General features: G+C 48.9%; 1 protein-coding gene across 1 annotated transcript in view; it reads right to left on the bottom strand.

Moving 5' to 3' along the window:
* CD2H10orf90 (chromosome D2 C10orf90 homolog) overlaps positions 1-19,447 on the bottom strand; it is a 270,251-nt gene extending 250,804 nt beyond the window's left edge. Inside the window, 2 exon segments of the mRNA XM_060641211.3 lie at positions 18,231-18,323; positions 19,196-19,447. The gene's annotated coding sequence lies outside the window, so the exon portion shown is untranslated.
* Between the last annotated feature and the right edge of the window lie 67 nt (positions 19,448-19,514).

The raw sequence follows: 19,514 nt of genomic DNA, 5'->3' as shown, positions 1-19,514 counted from the left end.
CCACCAACCCGTCCATCTGCTGATCTCCCACGCATCAATCAAGGCCCAGCTCAATGGTCACCTCCTCCCTAGGGCCCTCCTTGATTCCACTCCTGTCCGCCACTGCTCTACAACACACAGAAAGGGCCCCTGGCTGAAAACACTCATGCGTTGCGTTGTCCCTTCAGCACAGGTTTGTTTTCCTACAGCCCTTTCCAGAACCGACGCCTGGAAGGCAAAGACAGCATCTTGGCCACCTTTGCCTCCCCAGGGCCCAGCTCTTAGCAAATGCTGTCCTAATAGCATGGAATTGGACACAACCACACTGACACAACCGCATCGCCCACACCAGCAGATCCTTCACCATCTGTAAAAATTCTGTGTCAACAAATTGGAGGCAGCATGGGGTCAAGAGGCTGGCTCTGCCACCGGGTTCCCTGGACTCCCTCCAGCTCTGCTGCCACCAGCCGCCTGACCGCAGGCAGGTTCCTGGAGGTCTCTGGGCCTCCCTTTCCTGGCCTATACATCCCGGAGCAGGGTAGCAAGCGTCTACATTTCAGAGATGCCAGGACAAAATGTAAGCTTACTCACCCGATAAACGCTATATATTATTTATTTGTTACCCATGAAAAGAAGCCTCCACGTTTACTGAAGCCCAAAAATGACACCGGAGTTGCAGCCTTTGCCAGGAATGGAGAACAACGCGTTTGCACCCTACAGGCCCACCTGGCTGCTTGCCCAAGTGCGAGGGCCCTGACTAGGCTCTCACCTCCCCCATCCCACCTTCCGGCCTCCATAGCCCCTTGTGTCTGGACGTAGTTCCCCTCGACGTGGGCATCCCTGGGACATGATCCTTCCGACCAGAGAGGAGCCCTCACGTTGCTCCTGGAATCAAAGAGCTTGAAGGGCACGCTGGGTCCGAGATGAAGTTTGCAGAAAATGCCCAGGGAGATGGTCTGGCTTGCACTCCGAGCCCACTCAACCCCTGAGATTCTGCCCCCGTGGGAACGAGCTCCTGGAGCATCCTGATGCCTGCATCCAGGGAGCACCTTAGGAGACGCCCTGGATCAGGATCCTTAAGTCCTTTCTCGCTGAGTGTCTTGACAGAAGTCGTACAGGAGGGCTGCACGCGTCCTGACTAAACGCCGAAGGATTTCTGGGTAACACTCACACATGCAGAGGACGACAGGGGTGTTTGCCTGCCTGTGCCCTTCCCCTTCTGCTGCAGGAACGGCTGCACTTGGCCTTCGGGCAGCCCTCCGACGTAGGGTGCAGCGATGGTGGGATTGCCGGTTGAGGCCCCCAGCCCCACCACCCTGCAGCTAGCACTGGGTGTCCTTGCAGAGACCGCCCATCCGCTTCTGCTCTCCAGTCGGGCACGACAGCCCCTCTGAGGTGGGATCTTCAGCCTTTCAATTGTCTGGGAGCCACCCTGCCCCCTTCCAGCAAATTCCTTTCTTGGTTTTATGCCAGCTGATGTTAGTTTCTGTTGCTTGCAAACAGACACCTGAACCACTGCTCTGGCTGTGACCTGGTCCCCAGCTCAGGCACCACGGGCAAGAGCGTGACAGGTGTTTCCTAGTAAGGGCTGCCTCCAAAACAGGAACGGAAGAAAGACACCTGCGTCACGTTCTAGGTTTCTACAATAACAGCTATCGATATTCATGCTGCTTCCAGATGATTTAACATGAAAAGAGCAGCCCTCGAAGGCAAAGACCTGCCCCTCGTGAGCAGCATTTTAAGAGGATGAAAAGCACCCAGAGAGCCCGAGTGAGGACGACAGGCACTGTGACACGCAGCTTGACCAGCAATAAGAGAAACCCAAGGAAACAAAGGGCAGCTTTCTGGGCCAGCTCTTCAGCAGGCACGGGGCACATTAGAGACCACAGGACCTTTGCAGCATTGAGATTTCACGTTCAGCAGGTCGATGCCCACTTGGCGACTGCAGGACGGGACCCCGGATGGAGGAGACACCCAGGCTGGAGACCCCAGGGAAGAGCTACCCTTGCTCACAGGAAGGGACGGGCCTCTGCAACTCTGTGGGAAAGGGTGGAGGAGGGTGACCGTCCTCAGAGTCACCCATGCAACTCAGAGAGTCTGATGGAGTGCAAGGTGGCCTTTCGTGGACCAAGTTGAGGGGAACGATGATTTGTTCCTTGGGAAGATCCTTCCTGAGGTCCTCGTGCCTGCTCGACAGTATCCTGAGACCTGGGGGTCCAACTGTGCACCTGCCCATCACACCCCCTAGGTTAGCTATAATTTTTTTGAGCATGTGGATAGTAAGGGCAGATGGGGATGTTGAGGATAGAACCCTTGTCTACTGCCGACAGGAATGTTAAGACAGTGCAGCCGCTGCGGACAACAGTCTGAGGATTCCTCCAAAAGCTAGACACAGAATCACCCTCTGCCACAGCAATTCTGCTCCAGCGTCTATACCCAAAGGAACTGAAACAGGTGCTCAAACACAAACTTGTACACGAACGAGCACCAATCACCAGAGCCAAAAGGTGGAAACACTCCAGATGCCCACGAGCAGATGAACGGATAAATAAAACACATTCCTACAATGGAATATTATTTGGGCATAAAAAAGAAATAAAGTGCTAATGGAGGCAGCAACAACATGGGTGAACCCTGGTAAAGTGCTAAGTGAAAGAAGCCAGTCACGGAAGGCCACACATTGTATGACTCCATTTATACGAAACGTCTAGAATACGCAAACGCATAGGGATGCTTGGGTGGCTCAATCGGTTGAGCCTCTGACTTCAGCTCAGGTCATGATCTCCGGGTCTGTGAGTTTGAGCCCCGTGTCGGGCTCTGTGCTGACAGCTCCGAGCCTGGAGCCTGCTTCGGATGCCGTGTCTCCCTCTCTCTCTGCCCCTCACCCCCCTCAAAACTAAATAAAACATTAAAAAAGTTGTTAGAATTGGGGCGCCTGGGTGGCTCGGTCAGTTAAGCATCCGACTTCAGCTTAGGTCACGATCTCACAGTTCGTGGGTTTGAGCCCCACATCGGGCTCTGTGCTGACAGCTCGGAGCCTGGAGCCTGCTTCGGATTCTGTGTCTCCCCATCTCTCAGCCCCTCCCCTGCTCATGCTCTGTCTCTCTCTGTCTCTGCATGATAAATAAACGTTAAAAAATTAAAAAAAAAAAAAAAACCAGATCCCTACCAGCCAGAGTTATGGTTTAAGGAGAGCAACAAAAGAGAAGCTAGCAATGACAACCTATGTGATGAAGGCATCAGAGGGGGAAGGTCAGATACTATGGCCACAGAAAAGGGGTTTTGGAACGTGGATGAGGAGAGGGTGCCAATATGGAAGACTTCCTGGAGGCAGTGATATCTCAACTGGGAAAGGACATGTTGGCATTAGCCAGACCTGGACTTGGGGAAACAGGGTGGAGGTGTGAGAGGCCTGTGGGCATAGAGGGCGGGGAGATCCCAGCAGGTGCAGAGGCCCAGAGGCACAAGAGTCTTGGCATCTTTGAGGGGGTTGGAAGGGCAGAGGGTGAGGTGGGGAATGGTGAGGAATGAGTCTGGGGAACAGAGGCCAGGCAGACCACAGCTCTCAGGGCGTAAATGCCCTCCAGAAGGGATTATACCCGTCCACGTTTGGCCATCCTGTCCCCGCCAACCTCGAAGCAGAGAACGGGGGGGGGGGGGGGGGGACCCCGCTGACTCCGTCTTCAGCAAGAGCCCAGAAGAAAGGTGTGCAGAAACCCAGAGAACATTCTGATCTTCCCAGTACCTCTGTAGCCCCCATCGACACCCGCCCACCTCCTGTCCCCATGCCTGGGCCCTTGTCTGAGGGGACAGAAGGCAGGAACAGGAGTAGTGGAGCCCTCTCCAAGGAGCAAATTACAATGACATTCAAACCTTGGTTGACGCTGACTCTCCTATGATACCATCTCTGCTTTAAAAAATTTTTTTTTAACGTTTATTTATTTTTGGGACAGAGAGAGACAGAGCATGAACGGGGGAGGGTCAGAGAGAGAGGGAGACACAGAATCGGAAACAGGCTCCAGGCTCCGAGCCATCAGCCCAGAGCCTGATGCGGGGCTCGAACTCACGGACCGCGAGATCGTGACCTGAGCTGAAGTCGGACGCTTAACCGACTGCGCCACCCAGGCGCCCCACCATCTCTGCTTTAGAGAGAAGGAAACTGAGGCTCGGGGATGTTACACAGTTTTCTCAGAGTGGATGGTGCGGGGACAAACCCAAACAGCCTGATTTCAGTCCTGTGCCTAACTCCACGGCCAGTGGGCAAGGGGGACGGGAGACAAGACAGCCTCAGAAGTCTGGACAGTGTCTGGGACCGAGCGGGCACCTGGGACTTCCTTTGTGTTCTTCCTAAGGGCCTCTGCTCTGTGCTCAGTCCACCCCTGTTATCACCACCCCAGACTCACAGAGCAGATGGCAGAGACCCTCCCCTTTGATCCCACCCCTCCAGAAATCACCCAGAACCAGTCAAAATTCCAACTTCCCCTGTGCCACCTGCCGGCTGCCTCACCCGGCCAACGTTCAGCGTCTGGCAGGGCCCGGCCCACGGCGGTCATCTCCCCTCCTCTCCCTCAAGCTCCCGCCAGGCTGGCCCACCCCCATGCCTGCTGGCAGGCCTGTCTCTCCATGCACTTGTCAAGGGAGTGCACCCTCCCCCCACCCCCAGAGTCCCAGGGCGCTGGAGTGAAGGACCTTGCTTCTGGGATCAGGCAGGAATTTTCCAGGTCCCCCATGATTTCCTGCTGCTCTGGGCACAATCTGGTTAGTTAAAAGCAGCCAAACTACTCCGCTTTGCAAGAATCTGCTGCTGTTGGGATCCCTGAGACAACGCATTATGCATCACTGTTCCCGGGCATCATACCGGATGGCCTCAAAATGTTAACAGTTTCTGAAGGTCATGGAGAACTTCCCTCTCTCCTGCCTGAGGCAACGCCTGACCTCCTCTGCCTCCCCACAGACAGACACTCTGGGCTCAGCCCGGACACGTTATCTTTGTAAGACAGGAGATTGTTGTGAATCTGCAGAGGTGTGAATGGAGTTAAAATAATGAGAGCTGCCATCATGCCATAATTATTTAATTAGAGAAACTGAAAGTTAAGAACCTTTATCTAACACTTGAAAACAAGAACCAGAAATCCACCCCCAAGTATCAGGCAACTCAGATCCCCACGCTTGTGGGAGAGGCTCCAGCTGCCCTGACCGCCCCGTGCTTCTGGAACAAAGCACCTCTGTCCCCTTGCACATGCTGTTCTTTCCTCCAATTCTCCACCTCCACCTGCCGCCGGATCCGGCTGGGAAAATTCCATTCAATTACCAAGGGCCAGCCCAAACGGCCTCTCCTCTAGGAAGCCTACTTGGGTTTCCCCTAGCGGAACTGGTGGTTCCCTCCCCTGAGCTGCCTCAGGACCATGAACACGTCCTGTTACCACGTTTCCTGAGCTTTCTTATTGCCAGCTACCTCTCTGGCTCCCCATGAAAGTAAGCCCTTTTTGGGATGAGCACCGGGTGTTGTATGGAAACCGATATGACAATAAATTTCATATTAAAAAAAATTAAATTAAATTAAATTAAATTAAAGGAAGGAAGGAAGGAAGGAAGAAAGAGAAAGAAAGCCCTTTTGCAGCAGAGACCTGTTCATCTTTCACTTCTCCTGTGCCCGGGCACAGCCTAGGAGAAGGTCCCACGCATGACTCCTGGGGCGAACAAAGCCAGGTCTCCTGAAGAAGAGAGCAAAGATCTTCCAGCTCCTAAGGAAGCAATTTTGGAGCCAAACACTGAGCCCAGCTGTGTAATTCTAGTTCAAAGCTCTGGCTTGACTGTCCTAGGCAGAATGGCCAGACTTGCTGGGGAAGGCTGAGTGCCACGGGACTAGCTAAGCAGGGGCAAAGCAGGTTCCCGTCTGTAAGGAGCTTCCGTTCCCTTGGACGTCAGGCAGGAAAACATGCATTAGAATTTCCGTAAGGGAAAAAGCGGCCACGTGCGCCAGGTCCCACGTAAGATACAAGGATAGAGAAGTAACAGCCACGCCCTTACCCAGACGTTATCATCAAAGCCGGATTACAAGAATTACATGACCCCCAGAACCAAACTTTTCAAGCGACAAACTCGGGCACTGCGTGAAGGTAAGACTGGTTTGTTTGTTTGTTTTTTTCATACTTGAACTGAATTTCTAAAATTCTATTCACCAGCGGCGGGAACTTGACTTCAGATCACGCAGGGTAAGCCCAGCCCACGAAGGCTCCTCCTTCTCCCTGCTTTGTAGGGTAGGCTCTAAATTGGGGGAGGGGAGCTTATCTTGTGTCCGGCAGAGAAGTAGGGAGAGATCCCTGGTGCCACGTGTCTGGCTGTGAGGGTAGGGCTGTGGGCAAGGATTAAACAAGGGAATGACACAATGGATCTGCGCGCTTTGGAAAATGGCTTTGGCTACCGTGCGATGACTCGATGGGAACACGGGAGAGGGGAAGCGTTCGGGAATAAGAAAAGCAGCTTACAGACCATTGCAGAAGTCTTGGCAAAAGATAAAAATAACCTTACGGGGGAGAGAATGAGAAAGAGTCCAAAGGGGAATGCATTCTGAAGTTAAAGCTGACAGGAAATGCTGATGGGTCAGGTCAGGATTCGGCGGTAAAAGGAAAATCAAGAAAGACTCCAAATGATCAACAGGTCTATGAAAAGGTGCTCAGATCACTAACCATCAGGGGAAATGCAAATCACAACCACCTGTTAGAATAATTCTCCTCAAAAAGACCAGAGATGGGGCACCCGGGTGGCTCAGTGGGTTAAACATCTGACTTCGGCTCAGGTATGATCTCACAGCTCGTGAGTTCGAGCCCCACGTCAGGCTCTGTGCTGACGGCTCGGAGCCTGGAGCCCGCTTTGGATTCTGTCTCCGTCTCTCTCTGCCCCTCCCCGCCTCATGCTCTGTCTCTCCCAAAAATAAACATTAAAAAAAATTAAAAATCACTAAAAACAGGGCGCCTGGATGGCTCAATTGGTTAAGTGTCTGACTTTGGTTCAGGTCATGACCTCGCAGTCTGTGAGTTCGAGCCCCGCGTCGGGCTCTGTGCTGACAGCTCGGAGCCTGGAGCCTGCTTCGGATTCCGTGTCTCCCTCTCTCTCTCTGTCCGTCCCCCGCTCATGCTCTGTCCCTGTCTCTCAAAAATAAATAAACATTTAAAAAATTAAAAAAAAAAAAAAAAGACCAGAGATGAGAAGCGTTGGCAAGGATGTAGAGAGAAAGGGAGCCCTAATGGGAATGTAAACTGGTTCAGCCACTTGAGAGAAACGTACAGAGGCCCCCAGAAAATTAAAAAATAGAGCTGCCATATAATCCAACAATTCCACTTCTCGGTATATGTTTAAAGGGAGTGAAAACAAGGTATTGAAAAGCGACCTGCACTCCCATGTTCCCTGCAGCATTCGTCACAATAGCCAAGATACGGAAACAACCTAAGCACCTGACAATGGATGAACAGATAAAGAAGAGTGAGACACACACACGGGCACACGAACTGTGGAATGTTATTCAGCCACGAGAAAGAACAAAATCCTGCGATTGCAACAACATGGATGAAACGTGAGGGCATTACGCAGGTAAAATAAGCCAGACAAAGAACGACAAAGGATGCATGTTATCACGTCTACGGGGAATCACAAAAACAGTAGAAACAGTGGTCACCAGGGGCTGGGAAGAGGGGGAGGTGGGAGAATTTGTCTAAGGATACAACTTGCAACTAGAAGATGAATTGGCTTGAGATTTAATGTACAACATAGTGATTAGAGTCAACACTACACTACGATATACTTCCAAGTTGCTAAGAGACCCGATCTCAAGTGTGCCCATCACAAAAAAGAAGTGACGATTATGTGACGTGACAGAGGTATTAGCTACTGATACAGGAGGAATCATACCGTAATACATAAGTGTATCAAATCGACGGGTTGTACACCTTAAACTTACACAATGTTACATGTTAATTATATCTTTAAAAAAAGCGGGGGGGGGGGGGGGGCGCCTGGGCAGCTTAGTCGATTAAGTGTCCTGTCCGACTTCGGCTCAGATCGTGATCTCACGGTTCGTGGCTTCGAGCCCCGCGTCGGGCTCCGTGCTGACAGCTCGGAGCCGGGAGCCTGCTTCAGATTCTGTGTCTCCCTCTCTCTCTGCCCCTCCCCTGCTCACGCTCTGTCTCTGTCTCTCAAAAATAAATAAATGTAAAAAAAAAAAATTAAAAACAACTGAATGACTCCACCATGCATTTGATCTGAGCAAAAGGAAGACGAATCATACCATCTTCCGATGTTTAAATAAAATGCACGAAAAGCACTTAGCACAGCGGCTGCCATATAAGCAATGAACATGCTATTACCGTTGTTCGTCATCACTATCATTCATGCTTTATTTTTTGAGAGAGTGTGTGCATACACACATGTGCGAGCAGGGGAGGGGCACAAGGGGAAGAGGAGGGGGAGGGAGGGAGGAGGAGTGGGGGCAGAGTGAATCCCAAGCAGACTGCACGCCCAGCATGGAGCCTGACGCGGGGTTTTTACCTCACGACCGTGAGATCGTGACCTGAGCCGAAATCAAGAGTCGGACTTGACTGTGGCTTCACCGACGGAGCCACCCAGGCGCCAAACAGGGAGCTTATGACAGGCTCTTGGGCAGCCTATGACAGGGCTGCTGGGCTCTGTAGTCCTGCACCACACCCCCCAGCCCTGCCCTGGCCCACTGGGGCCGCGGACCTCACTCCCCAGCTGCTTGGCCGACCCATTTTGCTGTCCACAGCAGGGCATCTTTGTCACCTGAATCCACCGGCGGCAGGAAGTCGGGCTCCGTGGCCACACCTGGAGGCCATCACCTACTGGCATCCGTCACACCAGCCCGCCCTGGTTGCCCATGAGCTTGGCTGCAGCCCAGGTGCGCCTGAGCGAGGCGTTAACTGTCTCAGCTCGGAGTGCTCCCTCCCGGTTCCACGTTAGAGTCGCCTGGAGAACTTTTAGAACGCACTGATGCCTGGGCCATTTCTGGGAGGAGTTAAATCGGACTCTCTGGGGAACGGGACCTACTCACCCACGCTGCAGCTCGTGAGCCTTCTGGGTTGAGACGCACCCAGACGGGACTGTATCTCTGCCTTTGAGACGCCGGGGTTATCGCTTCTCGGCCTTTTGGCTAAGATCAAGTGAGACGCCGGGGTTCTAAGCATCCCCTGAAAATGAGGCAGAATTCCCACCAGGGAAACAGAGTGCTTCCGGAGGGTCCCGAAGTGGACCTGCCCATTCAACTCAGCACTGGCAGTGGTAGTGTGAGCGATGAGAACAAAAGCCAAGCGGCTGAATTTTAGGTGACTCTTTTTTAGCACGGTCAGCTAAACTACAAAGATGCTGGAGAGAACACAAAAGTTGAAAGACATCAAGCCCTCATCAGGGCCATCCAGACGAATCCTCAGCAGACGATGGCACTCGGTGAGCGTTAGTGACCACGTCCACACACCCTCGTAGACACGCGAGAACTTGTGGCAGATGTTTTAGAAGTTTCCAGGTCATGGGGCTTAGAGGTCCCTGTTTACAAGGACCTTGTCCCTTTTACCTTTCTAGAGGTCCCTAGAAAGCAGGACCCATGGGCTTCCCGGGGACGCCTACACCAAGCACATGCCAGGCTTGCTGAATGGAGGGAGGAAGCCCTTGCCCCCCACTCCTCTGACTCTCTACCAAGTGATTACGATTTCCACAGTTGTGACAACTCAGCTGGGCGCCTGTTATTCTTCTGAGGGACATCTACTAAGAAACGACTGGTGTTCAGGGGCACAAACCTGGGGGGCTCAGTCGGTTAAGCATCCAACTTCAGCTCAGGTCACGATCTCGCGGTTCGTGAGTTCGAGCCCCGCGTCCCGCTCTTTGTTGACAGCTCGGAGCCTGGAGCCTGCTTCGGATTCTATGTCTCCCTCGCTCTCTGCCCCTCCCTTGCTCAAACTCTGTCTCTCTGTCTCTCAAAAATAAATAAATGCTTAAAAATTTTTTTAAAGAATAATTGGTGTCCTAGATGAGCTCTACAGGTAAGAGAATATGGTCCAATGAACTCACAGGGAGATTTTCGGAACCTGGCGAGCTGGTGCACAGCTGGGGAACCTCTTCAGGCTTATTCTTCACCTATGAAGTCAAGGGCTTCTTTCTTCTGCGGAATGCAGGCGAGGCCTCTTCCAGAGAGAAAGGGAGAAACTTTCTCTTTATGAAAAGTCTTTCCACATGCTTCTCACAAGCCATCGGGGCAGTTAAAAATGATGTCACCCAACCACCCGTCAATTCAAAGTCTCAGCAGCAGGAAGGGGTCACCCATGTGCACCCAGCAGGGGTAAGGTGCCAGCAGGGGTAAGGTGCTTGGGACAGAAGTCAGGGCTCCCTCAATGCCACAGGCATTTTAAAAAATCATTCATGGAACACCTGCGTGGCTCAGTTGGTTGAGCATCTGACTCTTGATTTTGGCTCAGGTCATGATCCCAGGGTGGTGGGATCAAGTCCCACACCGGGCTCCACACTGAGCGTGGAGCCTGCTTAAGATTCTCTCTCTCTCTCTCTCTCTCTCTCTCTCTCTCTCTCTGTCTCTCTCCCTCTGTCCCTCACCCCACTGGCACACACACACCCTCTCTCTCTCAAAAATAAAATAAAAAATAAAATACAGTAAAATAAAAGATTCACAAAATGTTTCTCAAAGAAATGTCGTCTGCCCTCTCCTTGTCCATGTCCTTCCATCCTTGCTTTTTGCTTTAGCCTCTAGTTCTATTCCGCTTTTCCAACAGTGAAATACTTGGCCCCAATATCCACTGAACTATCTAATTTTCTTGTTTTTCTTTACAGCTCCTGCACTGGGTTGAACAGGATCCCCCTTCCCCCCCCATTCATGTCCTTCCTGGAACCTCAGAATGCAAGCTTCTTTGGAAATAGGGCTGTTGCAGATACAATTAGTTAAGGTAGGATCATACTGGAGTAAGTTGGACCCTTAATCCGATAGGACTGATGTCCTTACAAGAAGAGAAGAGTCACAGACACAAACACACAGAAGGCCGCCGTGGAAAGAGGGAGGTAGAGACTGGAATGATGTATCTACAAGCCAACGAAACCCAAGGGTCTCCAGCAACCACCAGAAGCTGGGAGGAGCAAAGAAAGATCCTTCCTTTGAGCATTTGGAGAGTGCATGGCCCTCCTGTCACCTTGATTTCAGACTTCTGACCCTAGAAACGTGAGAGAATAAATTTCTGTTGTCTCAACCCACCCTGATTGTGGCAATTGGTCGTGGTAGCCTAGGAAACTAATATCAAATGGCTGAACGAATGACAAGGTCTGATTCATTCATTCATTCATTCATTCATTCATTCATTCAATCACAGTCCCTACCTAAGAAGCTCACAAGCCTGAGGGTAAAACAGGCATTTAGGAAATAAATACACACTGGGAAATCTAGTTAATTCCTATCATAATGAGCACAAGAAAAAAAAAAGCACAAGGTTTCGCACAACTACGAACAGGGACACCTGAGATGTTTGCTGACTTCTGCGTTAAATATCAGGCATCGAGTAGCTCCCCCGCTCCTTTGAGGCTATCCAAACCCAAGCATGTGCTTGCTTCCTTTAGGGCCATTTCTGAAGCATGAGTGAATGGCAGAGTAGCAAAAAGCAGACATTCTAAACTTTCTGTATCTTAGACTGCAACATTCACTCTATCAAAAAACCGAGAATTCCCACAATGAGGCTACTGGCACTAAAACCACAGCCATCCACTACATCTGGAAGTAGGGGAAACGATAATATTATAGAGGGAAATTCCCCCTGGAAGTCTCCTTGCCCCGCTCCCCCCCTCCCCAGACATAAGCACGGCTAACAACTGCTGGGTATCTCTCTACTTGGCACTTGGAAACCTCAATCTCTACATATGGAAATACACAGAATTCTTTCTTACATAAACACTGTATTGTTTGCCTACAAGGTGCCTTTTCTTTTCCTCTTCACAATATGCCTGCGAGACCTTCCCCCATCGGTAGATATGGGATAAGACCCAAGAAGCAACCTCATGGTCACAGGTGGTGCATATCTTAATTCTGAAAGACCATGGCAACTTGACCTCCAAAAATCCCAAAGGACAGAAGTAACAAAACAGCACTGAACTCTGGCAAGCCACTCAAACTTCCCGTGCCTCAGTTTGCTGACTTGTTGAAGGGTACTTAGTAAGCCATCCCCTGCCCACCTCCGAGGATGCTGGTGAGAATCAACTCAGACTGAGTGAGGGTCCACACTGCAAACCACAGGGCAGGGAGCCCAAGGCTGGGGATTAACGCAACAAGGGACTTCAAAGGAAGCAGAGCCAAGAGCTGCAGCCCGCTTCCTCCCACTGCCTGCCTTTGAAAGTCACAGGGCCATTTGTCACTGGTATTGTTAAATGAACACCAACCCATCCTCCTCAACTGCAGAAAGCAGGAGAGAGATCGTAGGCTCAGCCAGGCATACAAATTACAGGGCTTCCTTAATATATTCAGAGCATGTACACTTGGCATTAATTTAAAATCATTCATTGCTCTTCTTATCAGGGTAAAGGACATTGGTGCATTTTAGTGTTATCTTGAAGTTAATTTGAGGCTTTAAATATTTAAGTGTTTGATAGCTTGTAGGCTGGAAGGATGAAACACAGAGAACCACAGATTGTATTTATTTATCTGCAGGTGAGATACAGGACACTTTCCCCTCTTGAAAGAACACTGACTTTTTTAAATGTCGTTTTAAAAATTCATTTTCAGGCTATTGATTCGTTCAGCATGAAGATGCTCGATCCAAGAGGAAAAGAAATAATTTCTGAATAGCTTCTCATTCCACAGAATATTTGGGTTGGAATACTCAGTGATCTACACAAGTGGGCAAGGATGTACATTTGTAACATGAGCTGTTGGCATCTGAGAACCCAGCCCCGGGACTTCTGTCCCTTCGGCAGAGCATCACCCACCACAGCATCACCGTCATGAAAACAGAGGTACCAGGGAGCCGCTCCTTCTGTTAGAAGGCATATCTTCCGCTGTTTCCTAGGATGAGTGGTGATTTGAACAAAACACTCGCCACTTCCCAGTCAGGTACCCTTTGCACGATTCATTCATTCATTCCTTCCTTCACTCACCCACGAAGTCTACAACCAACAGCTGACAGCACAGCCTGGTGGATAAAATCTCCCCACCCAGGTTCAATCCCAGCTCTGCTCCTCACCAGTTGCTTGACCTTGGGCAAGCCTCTCCTCCACTCACAGCAAAATAGGGATTTCTAAAAAGCACCTTCTTCACACACTCTTTGAAGACTAATACGATGTACCGAAGCACTGAGCACCCGGTCAGGCACCTGGAAGTGTCCCATGCACCCTGGGCACTGCTGTTAATACTCTGAGCTGAGTGCGAGGTCGAGCAAGGCGCCGGGGGTGGGGGCTCCGAGAGGAAGAACAAAACTGCACCTACAGCCTGAGGCCCGGGTAACTGCTGAAATGTGAGAAAGCCGTGACATCCCTCAGAGGAGTTTCAGAATGTAGACTAGGAGGCGGGCGGCACTGGGAGACCCCAACAGCCAAGACTGCACCGCGTGCAGAGAAGTAACACCAGCCGCTGAGACCCTGGAGGACACATCCCTGAGGTTTCCCGGGAACAGAAATTAAGTTTAGAGGAACTGGAACCAGGGATCCACGGAAGGGAATATGTGGTTTTGAAACGTGAACGGGCACCGTGCGGGACACTTTCACAGATGCTGCCTCATTCCACAGAAAGATCAGTTGGGACCAGAGTGGGTAGCACCATAAAGACCCAGCAAGGCATGAGGGCGAGATTGGGTTAGAAGTGGGACCGCTAATGGCTTTTGAGCAAAGCAGGGCAATGATGTAATCAGAGCTGGGCTCCAGGAAGGGTAATCTGGCAGCAGTGTGAATAACAGGTGAGAAAGCAAAAATGGGGAAGCAGGGAGACCAGGTGGGGCCTCACAGGTCGCTCACGGCTACGTGATGAGAATGGGGCTGGTTACATAAATCACAATCTGATGCTCCTCTGTCTGTGGGACCATTTCCAGCAGCCCTCACACATGCTATCTAGGTCTCCATGGATGGGGGTGGGAAGAGACCCATTTGGCTCAAAGGAAAAAAAAAAAACGTTAGAGCAATTAGACAACAAACAGATAGAAAAATATAAAAAATGCACTTTTGATGGGGCAACCTAACATCAACGAATCAGTTTTTAGGAAAACATCGTCACCTGTCCTAATGCTGCTACGATTCGAACTTCATCTGTACTCTGCCTGGACATCGTCAGTGCCTAGAAACGAAACAGTAGGTGCTCAAAGATCCTATGCAATGGTTATGTTCAAGCAAGAGCTAACACAAGCTTGAACCCAGGAAAGGCATGGAGAGGGCAGAACGGTGTGATATCTAAAGATGGCAGCAGCACCAGCAGTATGTGGGCAGGCACGAGAGGCTTTGGGGACAGAGAAACAGGGATGTGGTCATGTTTCAGCAGACATGTCTGTGCGCTGACTTCATGCCCGTTCACCACACCGGTGCCTGGGGACAAGGAGATGAACAGTGGATGGTGCAACCAGACCCTAAGGTTGTCAGCATCATGAGCGGAAACATAGAGCCCTGGAAGAGACCTGAGCTTGGAAAGGAAAACAAGGAGCCCCCTCATGAAGCACCACATTTGTAAAGAGGGTCCAAGCCACATACCTGGGAAGGCAGCCAGAGCTCAGAGTTGGACTCTATGTGTTTGAAGCCCTTACTCACCAGGCAGGACTCACTGCTTACACTTAGCATTGACAAAGCGACCGCCATATTGAATCCCAATTTAGGGTACAAGACTATTAACCTGGAAATGCCTATCTTCTCAGCCCAGTAATGGAGCATGAGAAATGGACGGAATTAGACCTGGACAGTGACGTCTTTCTTCTCGGGAAATCAAACTTGTCCTGGGTCCCTGATGATACCCTATTACACACACCATTATCTACACATTCAATCTAAGAGACATTTCTCTTCTATTTTAAGGAATCATGAGAACTCATTATGGAAAAGAAAGAAAAAAGATCAGGCACACTTCATTATGTGTTCTCCCTCAATTAGGTAAGGATCTCAGGGGATTAATATTCAGAAAGATGTAGGTCTTTCTTCTGACCTAGATTTTTCTCAATACTAGGCAGGAGATAGCAAGATAAAATCAATGATACACAATAAACAACCACATGCATTACTGCATTTTCAAGTTTCCCCAAGACAATTGTTTTAGCCATAGTAACTTGATCAAAATAAAGAACTTCCCTGTACTGGTTTTTAATGATTTTCTTCCTAGACATGTGATGGGTAGGATAGAAACAGTCTCAAGATTGGTATAACCAGCTTGCTTCTGAAACTAGCAAGTCATCTGATCCCTATTACTCATTCTCTCATCTGCAAAAATGGTTAGAATGATAATCACTTCCCATGCTGTCATGGAGGTTAATAATGTACTCTACAAAATCATTATGACATATTCCAGCAAGAGCAATTATTACTTGTATTCATGTGTTAAGTAAAAGAGTTTTAGTTGTATAAATGTATTATTAAAAATAATTGTCTTAAGCTTGTTGTAACTACTAATTACACACATTTTCCTGAAATTCCTGCTAAACAACCTGCTTATTAAAAAAAAATCCAACATGCAAATCATATTTATTTTCCTAAATGGCCTTAGCCAATCATTATTACCACTGCTCCCCAAATTTTGTAAGTGCCTCCATCCATTGTGGGAACATCCCTGATATGAAGCTCACATTTACCACATGCCTGGTCAATTTTTAAGTATTTTATATTCTTTAGTGGGAAAGAATACATAAATAAAATGGAAAAGCAAGAACCTATCCAGCAAAAGCACAGACGTCTACTCATGAACAAAGTCTCCCTGGGTTAAGCTGAAGCTGGTCTAAGAACTCGGATTCTAAGGAAGTGGGTTTTCTTTCATCCTGAGCAAAGGGTTTCCATGCATCCAATTTTGTCTTAAAGCAGAGCAGCCCAACGTAGACAAAGCAGACAACAAAGCCGAGTGAAGACGTTTGGGACAGTATCATCTCATCAGTACTCAGGGCCAGAAGGATGATGGCCTGAGGATGGGAGGACTTTGGTTTTTTTCCACCACATAACTCCCACTCACTTTTCTGGAGGAACGAGCTTTGTGCCCCGAGGATACCTGCCTCTTTTTCTCCGCCTTAACTCCTCCTACACCTCCTTCCTTCCATCTTGTACTACCCTTCCCGCTTCCAAAATTTATCCTCCAAAATGCCAGTGTTTCAGAGAAGAATTAAGGGTTGGTAGGGAAGGGGGGTGGGGGTGGGGGTAGAATTTTGAGTTGTTCCCATCATTCTGACATTTTTATTCATTGTTGTGGATATCTTCATATTTTATCCATTTTCCCACTGAAGTCCCAGCTTCTGAGTTTCTCTTCTCAAAAGGTTGCCATGCATTTGCATTCAAATTATCTACACCTTAGCAAAATGTTCATCTTTTATAGTGACCCTCTTGTCCTTGGCCTTCATACTAAATGCAGGTGAGGATTAAAATTCACCTCTTTCCGCCACTGCTTTCTTTAATGAGAAAAACAAAATTGGGTTTGAAGTAGATTAAACAACTCGTTCGATGTCATTCGAGGTGAAGCTGAAACATGAGGCATTCACTAGAAACAAATACGTGTTTTTCACCATTTAAATGTCCTCAGGGTTTGAATCATTTAGCCTTTGGTGACACGCTGCCCCTGTGACTCCGTCCATCAGACTGGATGCTGAATACTCCAAACTTGCTATTATCTCTTGTCTCATTCCCACCATCTATAGCACCATGTGGGGCCTTTGGAAATATCCACAGATTCCTAAACTTTAACGTACTTGAGAATCATCTGGGAGGTTTGCTACAAGATGCATACTCCCCGGTTCTCCCCCAGAAAAGGCCTGGGGGCAGGAGGTAGCCACCAGAATCTATTTATTTAACGAGTTCTGTATGTAATGCTGATATGGATGGCCCACAGAAAATACTTAGGAAAATACTGAGTAATGGAGGGAGGCATTTTCTAGTTAGGGGTTCTCTTCACCCACCCTGCATGATCAGTGCCTTAGAAACATTTCATGGGGCCTCTGGGTGGCTCAGTCAATTGAGCATCTGACTCTTGATATCAGCTCAGGTCATGATCCCAGGGTCATGGGATCGAGCCCTGCATCAGGCTCCATGCTGAGTGTGGAGCCTGCTTAAGCTTCTCTCTCTCTCTCTCCCTCTCTCTCTCTCTCTCTCTCTGCCCCTCTCCCTCACTCGCTCTCTATTAAAAAAAGAAGTATTTTGGGGGGGCGCCTGGGCGGCTCAGTCGGTTGAGTGTCTGACTTCAGCTCAGGTCATGATCTCACACTCCGTGAGTTTGAGCCCCGCATAGGGCTCTGTGCTGACTGCTCAGAGCCTGGAGCCTGTTTCAGATTCTGTGTCTCCCCCTCTCTCTGCCCCTCCCCTGCTCATGCTCTGTCTCAAAAGTAAATAAAAACATTTTAAAAAAAGTTCAAGTATTTTTTTCAAAAGAAACGTTTCATACTTATGATCGATTTATAAAGAAAACAAACCCAACACAAAGAGAACTCAAGAGCATCAGCTCTTTCCAGGTTTTGAACATTGCTATTATCTTCCTTGCCCCATACTTCATTACACAGGACTTGACGTATTAGATTAATATCATACACATCTATTTATTTCATCCCCATACAAATTCCTTATCAGCACTTCAGAACAGAAGTGAACTAATTTTAGTAAATCACTCACTGTGTGGCTAAACCATAATGTTTGCCTCCCAGTCTGGCTTGAGAACATATGAAGGAGAGTGACAATTAGCAGGTCCAAAGCACATCCAAGGTGAAGCTGAATTTAGGCACCAGTCACATCTACAACTCTGGGGAGGGAGGGGGTCATGGCTCAAAAGTGGGGAAACTTCGGCTTGGAAAATTCCCCAAGCAGATGTGATCAGCCACTGTCTCAAATATTAAATCAGCAATATAATTTATAATTGTAGAAAAGTGTATTTGAAGTATATTGAGTTTGACAAATCCTTTGGTTGTGCTTTGTCATTTGTTAGTATTTCCCGAGCATGTTAATGTAATACATTTCTGTTGGGGGCCCAGAGAAACTTGTGCTCAAATCTTTGCTTTGTCGGTGACTCACTGTTGGGACGCCCAAGGCTGTGGGTTCCCATCACTAACCTTTAGATGTCTTCCCCATAGTGGTTCTTGTTCTTGACACGTTTTTTAAATGAAACTGATGTCCATGTGGAGTGGTTGGTTGCAATACAGTTACTAAAAGAAGAGCATGCAGTTTTGAAAAGCCCATCAAAGTTGCCTCTAGTCTGAAACTTTCTTGGTGTTGTTGACAGAGGATTTAAGAGGAAAAATTAACCAACCAGCTCCTAAGCTGCTACCTCTCAAGATGGAGATTCACACACACTGAACTGGCTTCTGCTACAGCTGCTTTTTTGTGCACTCTGTCTTTCTCGCCGTCTTAACCAAAAGGAATCCCTACTGCTCTCTTTGAATGTCAGGACCACCTTGATCTAGGGCCCCATGAGTTCTTGTTCCTCTTGCGAGAATGACAATCATCCTTTAAACAACACACCAGAAGATCAAAGATCTATGTAGCACTCCACTAAAACCAGAGTGTCGACTCCTGGGGGCATGAAATACACTTTTCATAATTCCTACTGACAACATTCCAACTAGACGATTTCGTCCTTGTCATCCTGGTGGATTTGCTGTAGGAGAAGCTCCTGAAAGCAGAACGGATGGGCCACCTGCCATCTGCTCAGTGGAGACAACCCCCATTAAGGGTATTGGGCTTGAATGCATTTGCCTGCAAGATGAGTCTCTCAAAGTGGGATTTCACTAAATCAGCATTAATCCCACTTATGTAATCCGCTACCGGGGCTTTCTGGAAACAGCGTGATTTAGCAAGCTGTTCTGGGATACAGAATGGGACCCCTGTGTGTGTGGGGGGGAACTACTGGTGTCAGCCTCACCAGTGGCACCTAAGAACCTTTCCCTAATGAACCTTCCACACACTTACTCCTGGGCAGGTTGACAGCTGAGCAGGGTATAGAGGAGATTCACTCAACTACAAGGCACATACTCAAAGCCTACAAGGCACAGAAGTAAAATAAATGAAGAACGCTGACCTGTTTGGGGCAATAGCAAACTCAGAAGGACAACTCTTATCCAAAAGGATGCCCAGCTATGGAGCTTCATCCAAAGCTCCCAGGCACGGTGACAGCCCTGAGCTGGTATTTCGAAAGAAGCCAGATGTCCGTGTTTTAGGTGAAAGCCACCGCATTTTTCTTAATCAACTTAATGCATGCCTATAGTTGGAAAATCAAAGACTTAAAAACTACAGAGGCAATGAAAAGATTAGTTCCCAGGGGAGAGGAGTGGGAGTTGAACAGGCAGAGCCCAGCGGATTGGCAGGGCAGGGAAGCTACTCTCTATGACATCATAATG

The sequence above is a fragment of the Panthera onca genome, chromosome D2 (genome assembly GCF_046562875.1).
Source record: "Panthera onca isolate mPanOnc1 chromosome D2, mPanOnc1 haplotype 2, whole genome shotgun sequence".
Taxonomy (NCBI): Eukaryota; Metazoa; Chordata; class Mammalia; order Carnivora; family Felidae; genus Panthera; species Panthera onca.
This window is presented reverse-complemented; position numbering and strand designations above follow the sequence as displayed.